This window comes from Falco naumanni, chromosome 16 (assembly GCF_017639655.2).
Source record: "Falco naumanni isolate bFalNau1 chromosome 16, bFalNau1.pat, whole genome shotgun sequence".
Classification (NCBI taxonomy): Eukaryota; Metazoa; Chordata; class Aves; order Falconiformes; family Falconidae; genus Falco; species Falco naumanni.
Window position 1 is genome coordinate 4,144,369 of NC_054069.1, and position 9,988 is coordinate 4,154,356.

Sequence of the window (9,988 nt, forward strand, 5' to 3'; positions counted from 1 at the left end):
TTATACTGGTAAGCTAGCAGGTTAACACTTGTGCGGCTCTATCTCTGTAAACAGATGCACTTCAACCCAAGCAAGGTCTCCAGGTGCATCACACACCCTGGATCTGTGCTGCGTGTAGACATCAAGCTACAGTAAGAGACCTTGATGGCAGAAGAAAAGCACATCGCACTCAAAATACCCTAAAAGACTCCTGGATGCTAGTCCGTGACCCACCTGTATGCAAGCCATTCCTGCCCAGTGTCACCTTGCAGGGTCTGCAGAGCGGTGCCACAGGCGTGCCCCACATGTGATAAACAACATGTCACCTCGTCTATGAAAACACGCAGCTACAGGCTGGGGATCGACTCAGGAGGTGAACTGGGTGACCTCCACCTAAGTAAAAGCTAAATGTACTAGACATCCCAAGGATAAATAAAATAAAAATTAAAAAAGGGGAAAAGGAAAAGCCTCACGTCAGGCAGAAGCACAGAAAGAAAGCAGGGGCAAACATGTAACTGGGAAACCTGAGAAATTCCCCACGTGCATATGGCAAACCAAGGGCTTCACACAGGGTGAAAGCAGGAGACTTCTAGAAACATCACAATAGATCCTAGGCTGGACAAGTTCTGTGTATGACCAGAAAAGAGAAATGAAACGTATTTTAGAACTGTGCTTTCCAACTTGGGGTCTGCAGACCCCAAGGAAGTACACAGACTACTTATTTTTACTCTGGTGGACTGCTCAGCAAATAAAAAACCTAACATCAAAACAAAACACAAGGTAGGCCTTAACCTGACTGTACCACACTGCAGTATCAACAGAGCACATGAAGGAAAAGGGCTGAAAGTCTCAGTCACGAAAGAAAGATGTAACGGGCAGCCATGAAGTGCAGCCAAGAAGAGATAAGAAATGGGTAAGAACAGGTGACCCCTCCGGCACGTGTAGCAGGGAAGTACTACGGTCTGGGGGCAGGCACTGAAACAGCTGCCGCTGGGCGTCTGTGGGAACATACAAGACATGAAAGGACAAACAGTGGAAACCTTCTCCTTGGAAGCATGTAGGAGAAATGCCTGCCTGCCTCCCAAAGGCTGCCAGTGAAATGCTGCCTGAGCCTTTCCTGATGTGTACAAACACGCACAACGCGGGATGCACCGGCTTCTGGTAGGCAGTCAGCGGGATAACCCTGGTGTGTATACATACGTAGGAGGAGACATACTCTCCCTCATCAGCAGGCAGAACAAGCTGCGCAGCGCAAACAGGAGACGGGCTGGAGGAGTCACCTCTTAGCCTTTGGTGGAAGATGTGTGCATGTCTATTTGGGTGGAAAAAAACTTAGCGGGTTTTTGCAGACAGGAAGAAGCCTCCTAGGTTTTATATAATTAACAGGCTGCGGTGGTCAAGCATGGAGCCATCCCCCAGCACACCTGTGTGTGGAAAGAAGTACAGCAGATTTTGGAAGGCAGTGGTACCCTTGCCCTGTGTGTACGAAAGGAGACAACATGCTCTTGGCAAGCAAGAAGCAGACTATGCAACTCCCCCCCTCCCCCCCCCCCAGCATCTGCCAATGTTTATGTTTGCATATAGGAAAATAACCCTGAATACATGGAGGGAGAGCAGAAAAACATGCAACAGATCTCGATGCAACAGATCTTGGCAGACGAGCACTACGATATCCTCATCGTGCGTGGACATGGGTGCAAGTGGAGGCAGCACTGCAGACCACAGCAGATGGGCAGTAAAGAAGATGCAGAAAGAGGTGTTGCAAGAAAATAAAAACAACAAACCACAACAAACAAAACACACCAAAAAAAAAACCCCAACAACAAAGGGACGGCAAGCTTCGCCTAACAGCTAGTGGGAATCCCTCTTCTCCTCCCAGAAGCCTGCAGTGGAAAAGGCAGCAGGTATCCCGCTGGGATGCGGGAATCAACACAACTCCCCCCGCCCCATCGCCAAAACTCCGCGGCTGCGTGTGCCCGGGCAGCACCCGAGCGCGCCCCCGGGCTCACAGGCGCCACGGGCGCCCCCCCGGGCAGCACGGGCCCTCGCGGGGGGCGAACGGGGACACACGTGCGGAGGCGGCGGAGGGAGCGCACGGCGCAGTGCCACCCCCGGGGGGCCGGGCAGCCCCGGGGACTCCCCCCGGAGCCACGCGTGGCCGCGGCGGGGCGGGGGCAGAGGGCCGGGCCCGCGGGGGGCAGCGGGCAGAGCCCTCCCCGGGGTGGGCGCCCGCCTGCGCGCGCAGGGGAGCCGTCCCCCCGCCCCTGAGGGGAACCAACGGCCGCCGCCGCCACCCGCCGCCCCCTTTCCCGGGCCGCGGCCGCGCTCCCCGCCCCGGTTACCTGCGGTCGGTGGGGCCGGCTGGGCCCGGCGTGCGCGGGAGGCCGAGCCCCTCTACCGGGGGCCGCGCCGGGGCCCTGCACGGGCCATGACGGCGGGCCGGGAGGCGGCGGAGGAGGCGGAGGAGGAGGCCGCCGCCGCCTCCCCCTCAGGCGGCGCGGGGAGGGGGGGGGGGGGGGGGGGGGGGCGCGCGTGCCCCCCCGCGAGAGGTGTGCGCGGGGGGGGGGGGGGGGGCGGCGCGGGCACGCGCAGGCAGCTGGGGGGAGGGGGGGGGGCGGGGAGGGGGTCCCGGCGGTGCGAGCTCCTGCGCGCCGCGCCGCCCGGCCGGGCACTTTGTTTGTGTCCCACAGTGCACCGCGGCGGGGCGGCGGGGGCGGGGCCGCGGCGGGGGGGGGGGGTGGGGGGGGCGCATGCGCAGTGCGGGAGCAGCGGGAGCGGCCGGGCCGGGCACCCCGCGGCGGGCGGCGGGGGGAGCGGGGCTGCGCGGGCCTGATCCGCCGCTTCCCCCCCGCGGGGCTCCGCGCCCGGCAGCCCCCGGGACTGGGGTGCTTGGGGGCCTCCCGTGTGTCCCGTCCGCACCCCTCCGAGCAGGGGATGCTCCGGTGCATGCACCCCCGGAGTTAGGACCGTGCACACGGTGCATCCGACTCCCCCTAGTGCTCCGGTGCATGCGCCCCCGGGGCCCAGGACCGTGCATAACCCCCCGGGGCCCCGGTGCGTGCACCTTTGGGGCCCAGGACCGTGCACAACCCCCCGGTGCTCCGGTGCATGCACCCCCGGGGCCCAGGACCGTGCACAACACCCCCAGTGCTTGGGTGCATGCACTCCCAGGGCCACGACTGAGCACACGGTGCACCTGACGCCCCCGTGGTGCTATGGTGCATGCACCCCCGGGGCCCAGGAACATGCACAGTCTCACAGCCCTGGGGCCAGGACCGTGCACATGGTGCATCCGACGCGCACACACACACACACACACCCCAGTGCTCCGGTGCATGCAGCCCCAGGGCCCTGGCCCATGCACTTGGTGCATCCTACCCCCCCGGGGGTGCTCCGGTGCATGCACCCCTGGGGCCAGGACCGTGCACAACACACACACACACATACCCCAGTGCTCCGGTGCATGCACCACCTGAGCCAGGACTGTGCACAACCCCCCTGGTACTCTGGTGCATGCACCCCCAGGGCCCAGGAACATGCACAACCTCACAGCCCTGGGGCCAGGACCATGCACATGGTGCATCCGACACGCACACACACACACACACACCAGTGCTCTGGTGCATGCACCCCTGGGGCCAGGACCATGCACAACACACACACATACCCCAGTGCTCCGGTGCATGCACCACCTGAGCCAGGACTGTGCACAACCCCCTGGTGCTCTGGTGCATGCACCCCCAGGGCCCAGGACCGTGCATTTGGTGCATCCTACCCCCCTACTGCTCTGCTGCATGCGCCTCCAGGGCCAGGACCTAGCCCCCCACCCCACCCCACCGCACCCCACCCCCCCCACCCCCCCGGTGCTCCTGTGCATGCACCCCCAGGCCCAGGACTATACACAATGCTCCCGGTGCTCTGATGCATGCACCCCTGGTGCTCGGACTGTGCACAACCCCCTCTGGTGCTCCAGTGCATGCAACCACCGGAGCCAGGACTGTGCCAGCTACGCTCCAGTTTGCATCCATCCCCATCAAATTTATAGTTAATAAGTCTCTAATTAAGCCACCCCTCTATTTTGGTCCAGATCTGCGCTAATTCAGGGTAAGCACTGCTTAATTTAACATGATTAGTGCAACCATTTCCTCCACGGCTTGTTTTACCGTGGGGTTTTGGATTTGGTTTGGGGTTTTTTTGGGTTGTTGGGATTTTTTTTCCCGATAAGCACTCAGTAAATTGAAGCAGGAAACAGATTGAAAGGCCGCAGTCCAAAAAATGTTAATCAGCACTAAAAAAACTTAAAACCGGCCCCTGGAAAACGCCACGCTGCTCTGTTGGCAAAAATAAAAAACCGAGGCCAAACTCCCCGCTCTGTTGTAAAAACCCTGGGACTGATTTAGATGATTCCTTGCAAAACTGGGGAGAAAACCAGAGCCCTCGCCTTCTCCAGGGCTCTCAGCTGCTTAATTCTCCTTTGGCTTCCTCATACTGGGTTGCTGGTTGCAGGGAGCTGTGTGCTGCAACCCTGATACACGTTGCAACCCCCCCCCCCCCCGTGCAAAGCAGGGGGGGGAAATAGCAGGGGTGTCAGCAGGCTGCGCGCGTACATGGGTCGCGGCCGCCTCAGTGAGTCATTTGCAAGGGAGAATCGTGGCGAGCCACCCTAACTCCCGAATTGCAGCGGATTAATAAAAAAACCCTAGGAGATGCCATCCCTCCCTTTCAAAATGCTGCTAGGAAAAGCGTTGAGCTGGGGGGGTTTGGTGGCAAAAATGTTGGGGATCGAGTGATTTTAGCCAACCCAGAGCCGGTGCTGCTGCCTGAAGATGCTGGGATCGATTTGCTTTTTCTCGCTGACTCCGTAGCCGTCCTGTCGCACCTTGTGCAATTGCTTCAACGCGCCGATTTGTGGCAATTTCGGGAGTAAAGCTTCAAGTTAGCGCAGCAGAGGGGCTTGGGTGTTGCTGTGAGTTGTTCCACTTGCTCGAGACTTGCTCTGAGCAAGCTCCTGGAGCTTTGCACAGGAGGGAAACGAGGTCTGACCCACCCAAATTCCCATCTAGAAGACAGTAAAATTCTGTGTCCTCGCTGTGCTTCGGCAAAATAACAAAATCCTCTGAGTGAAGCCTTTAAACCTGCCGTGTGCAGCCAGGAAAGAAGCCATAAAGCTGCACAGTGAACCACCACCTTGCCTTTTTTTTTTTTTTTTTTTCTTTTTTTTAAGGAATGAGTTCATTGCACATAAACCCCCCAGGAATAAAGCACGGCCCCAGCATCAGGCCAGTGGTACCAGCGGTGCTGGGATGCCTGGGTCTCCCCTGCAGCAGAGATAAGCACGGGATGCTCGGCCGGTGTAAATCAGTGTACGGAGGTTGGATTTGCCTCCGAATCACCAGTGTGTCCCCAGTGGGAATGCCAGCTGCCTTGCAGACAGTGGTGTTTGTGAGGCGGGCAGCTGGCCAGTGCATTGATTTCACTCAGAAAAATGACCCATGTCTTCAGCCAGTCAACCCCATCCCTGCAAATATAATAATAATAAAACGAACAAACAAACAAAAAGCACCCTTTATTAAACTTCTTCCCCTTTCTGCCTTTTCCTTACCACCTCCTGCAATGGCACACCTGCCTCCCAGCTGCCACCTCGTTAGGTTTCCAATTAATGGTGGGGTGGGAAGCTGGCAGGTTTGGGATGCGGAGCACTCTGTGCATCATCACCACAGAGGAGCACATCAGCCTTCCCAGCCTGACTCTGATGTGAATTTCCTTTCATTCTGGCAGAAGGGGTTGTTTTATTAATAACAATTTATTAGCCCTTGATATCTGGAGAGGTTCTTCAGCCATTCCTGGAGCCACGTTGTTTGCTGGAGTAAATCAAGGAGGGAGCTGTATTGATTTACGCCTGCTCGGGTTTCCTAAGCTACGGGGTCATCCTTTATTACTATTTGTTTTTCCTGCGGAGTTGCAGTTTCTCAGCAAGAGGCGTTGCCATGAATTGCCAAAATACCAACTCCCATATTTTCCCGGTAAGGGGATTTGCTCTTACGCACATTTTACAACATCGTGGGCTCGATTCGTGGGCACAGATGGAGCAACACCAACATAAACCCTGAGTAATTCAGTGGTACATCTGCTCTGTGCATCTACTGCTTATTTATAGGGAAATATAGGGACTTTGGGGGTCCCTTGGATTAACCAGCTGGAATTTGATGGGTATCAAACACCAGTGGGAAAATGAGGAGAAAGCTTTCAAAGGGTGACTTGTAGCTTCCACCTTCAGCTTTTAAATGGAACGCAAACTGCCAGAGCCAGGGATGCTTAGCAGAGTGGTCCTGCATTGCCTTCGGGGCGTGCTGCCAGCAGCCGCTTTGAGGAAGGGGGTCCTGTCTGCGGCAGGATGGATGTGGCCGGGGGCTGTGCCACCACCCCCTTAAAGCCTCCTTTGTCTGTCTAAACAGAAATTGTGGTTTCCCACCCACCCAGCTACAGCTCCTGTCCGTCACTGGTATCATCTGGCCCCTTGCTTTAATCCTTGCACCTCTCCCTCCCTTACCCCATTCAAGCCGCCGGAACGTGCAATTCCAGCCTGGAGGCTGGTTCACCCTCTTCTTGCAGCCTGTGGAATACGTTTTCCTTTGCTGCAGCGGCTCTTGGAGCAGATCCCGTGCTGCTAGGAGCCTGCCTTCCTGCTCCTGGCAGGATGCATCCATTAGCACTGACAGCAAATGACACCTTCCCTGCACGGCCTTCCTCTCTCCTCCCCAACCTCAGCACCTCTGGAGGGAAAACCTCTTCACTCCCACCCTTGAGGACTCGCCACCTACTCCTTAATTTACCACCGGTGTGCAGGAGCCAACTCCTCTCCACCCTCCTGCCTGCTGCCGTCTCCAGGGCGCAGTTAATTTGCTTTAGCTCAATCCAGCACCACTTCTCTCTTTGGCAACCCCTGGTTTTCTCCAGACATCGGGAAGATTTGGGGTTTATGTCCTCTCCAGACCTGGGAACGCTTTGCCTGGTCCTCAGCGAGTGCAGTCCTGGGGGTTAAAGCATCCTGGTCGGCAGAAGAGGAGGTTGAAGTGGGTGGTTTAGGAAAGGAGCCTGTTTTCTAAGATGCTCTGAATTGCAACAGCCCCTCCAAAATGCCATTGCCCAGGTGCTCTGGGAACCTGTCCCGCTTGCTCGGGCAACTGAGGATGGATTTTGCAGGTATCTGTATGGAAAAAGAGAGATCTAGAAGAGCAGAGGGGTGTAAGAGCAGGATGGATGAGCTAAGCAGAAGATAACAGCAGAAAAGGGACGTTATGGTCCTAGGACACATCAGGAAGGATGTTTCCATCAAGAATAAGGAAGGATTTGTGGTTGGAGCACCAGCTGCCGATGTGACCTTGCTGGGACAGCGTGGTCACTTCTGCCTGGGGATAATAAATTCAGCCCAGAGCTGAGGAGGGTATTTTATGAGCTGAGCCTACAGAGCTTGGCTTGCGAAGTTTAGCAAAATAAGGCTGAAAGAGGGTACAGCTCCCACCTACAAACACACGGGAGGGCAGGTACAAACCGAGGAGAGGGGAAAGCTGTTGACCTGAAGAACAGCGTGAGCACAAGGACAAGGGGGAAGCGACTCTCCAGCAATAAGTGGGGTTGGAGACCAGGAGATCCCAACCCTCGGAGGGAGGAGGTTTCGGAACAAGGACCAAACCACCATTTCCACACGTACCATGCATGGGGGAGCAGCCTGTGGCATCCCACATCCTCTGCAAGCACCTCATAAGAGGAAATACGCCGATAAAATATGATTATCCCTGATTGGGGAGCAGCACCGTTCGCAGCACAGGGCCAGGGGTCCAGCCATGGGTTGACCCTAATAACTTCCCCCTGATGGGGCTACCAAAAGGCATCTCTCTGCCCACTGGCCCCCGTTGTCTCTGGGGTACCATTGCAGATATGGCGACCGAGAAGCTCCCCTAAGATTTATTTTCTTATCCCACTCTTCTTTTCTCAAAATTAAATTATGATGGTTATGCTGCTATGATTAATTAAGGGCTTTTTCCTACCCAGTAATATCCCAGAGCCTTTGGCATTGTTTGAAATTCCAATTATTGAACTCAAACCCAGCAATGGCAACAAAACGACAAAAAAGAAAGGTGGGGGAAAAGCCAGGGCAGGCTGCTGCCTTAATGAGCCGAAACCCAGGACCTGGCTGTACGGGTGCCAGGGGAAGTCATCTAAAATGAATGTCACACCTGGTTATAAATAGGGTGGCATGCGTGGCTGTGCCCATTAATGTTGTGACACGTCCCATGGCGATGGGTTAACCCTTTCCCTTGCTCTCCCATGCGGCTAAATTTTAGGCAGCCTCTGCAGCATCGTTTTCTAGCTCTGTCGGTGGACCAATATACAGAAAATAAACCGCAGCTGCTATTCAACATCTAGCAGCAGAGCCTGTTTGACCCAAGCAAAGATACCCAAATTACCTTGTAACGAGCCCATGCTTATTCCAACAAGAAAGCTCCAAAATCTGCGTTGCCATCAACCAAATTCCAGTGATCTGGTGTTTTGGAGGAAAATGCCGCACCTACAGAGACAGCACCAAGTTCCTACTACCCGTGGCTATTATATATTTCAGTGAAGGAGCCAGCGTCCCCTGTTTTAGCCCTGTTTAGGCTGTATGCCCTCCTGGTAAGCAGCAGAATTATCTATACGGATGTATGTATAGAGAGGAGGTAGCTGCTCATAAGCAGTCCGTAAAACAGAGATGATTTCAAAATTTCCGGGGAATAATTTTTGCTCCCTGGGTTTTGTCTACGCCATCACATAATGTTTTGGTTCAGCACCTTAAAACCAAATTAACCTTTTATTTAAGGCTGGATAAGCTACAGAAAAGGGAGATTTAAGACACTGCTCCTGGGATAGAAAAAAACCCAAAGTATCCTGAGAAAATGCAAATAGAGACGAATGCAAAGAGGTAAGAGGCAGGAAATCCTTTATTGAAGGGGTAAAGGCAGAGTCACAAACAGACCGCTCTAAAAGTTAAAAACAAATACAGACAAAAGGCTCAAACCCAGAAAACGATATTTTTCCCTCCCCTTCAAAGTCCAAAGCTTAATTTCGGTAGGATTTGTTATGCTTACACAGCTCGGCCAGCAATTGCACCCTGATTTGGATGCAGCAGGGAGGAGGGAGACACCAGTCATATACTGAAGTGGTTAAACGATGAGCAAAGGCATCCCTTCTCCGACCCCGCTGCGGGTTTCGGAGTGGGGATGTGGGAGCAGCATGTTAAAACAAGACAGTCTTTTTTTATTACTATTTATTTCTTTTTTCTTTTTTTTTTTTCCCCTCTCTTTTCCAGACAGCTACTGTACAAAACCAAACAGAATTTTATAATAAATACCTAACACAAGAGGCTCAGTACATTGCTACAATCCTTCACTGAAGGGAAACATATATACATATATATATATATCCTAATATATAACCTCTTTGACTTAAATCAGCATAAAGGCTACGTGTTTCTACGGGAAGGCTAGGGCAGGAATCCCACTTACCATCACCCAAACCCCACACCTCAACCGAGCATCGCCACCTGCGGTCCCCCTGCTCCCAGCAGCTCCCCATCCTCCTCCTCGCTGGAAAAGCAGCAGGATTTGCCCATGGCAGGGAGTTTTTGCATCTAGGAAGCTGCGGCTAAGCAACCACGCAGTGACTATAGAAAACTGGAAGAGACCCTTGGCATGCACGACTCCTGTGTGATAAATGCGGACGTTTTCCTTGGCACCATCTCGGGCTGAAATTTCTGACCCATCCTAAATGATGGTTTACGACGCTGGAGAGGAAACACATGCTGGCCTTTGAGTTAAAACCCTCACAGACTCAAAGGGGAAAAAGAAAATAACCCTGCAAGGCTACATGACTTTAGCATCCAGCTATTTGTTAAATTCCTGGAGATTAATTAGCAGACGCAGAACATTGCCCGAAGGTAGGTCTGAACGACAGCCCAAACAGCTCTGCATCC

The 9,988-nt window shown here is 54.4% G+C and overlaps 1 protein-coding gene across 6 annotated transcripts in view; it reads right to left on the reverse strand.

Annotated features, from left to right (window-relative positions):
• Window positions 1-2,459, reverse strand: part of ZBTB44 (zinc finger and BTB domain containing 44) — a 45,141-nt gene extending 42,682 nt beyond the window's left edge. For 3 of the 6 annotated variants that reach the window (XM_040615978.1, XM_040615977.1, XM_040615981.1), the window contains exon 1: window positions 2,322-2,458. The gene's annotated coding sequence lies outside the window, so the exon portion shown is untranslated. Of the gene's footprint in view, window positions 1-2,321 lie in introns of all 6 variants that reach the window. The other 3 variants (XR_005831218.1, XM_040615980.1, XM_040615976.1) reach the window with 2 other exon arrangements.
• Window positions 2,460-9,988: the final 7,529 nt, after the last annotated feature.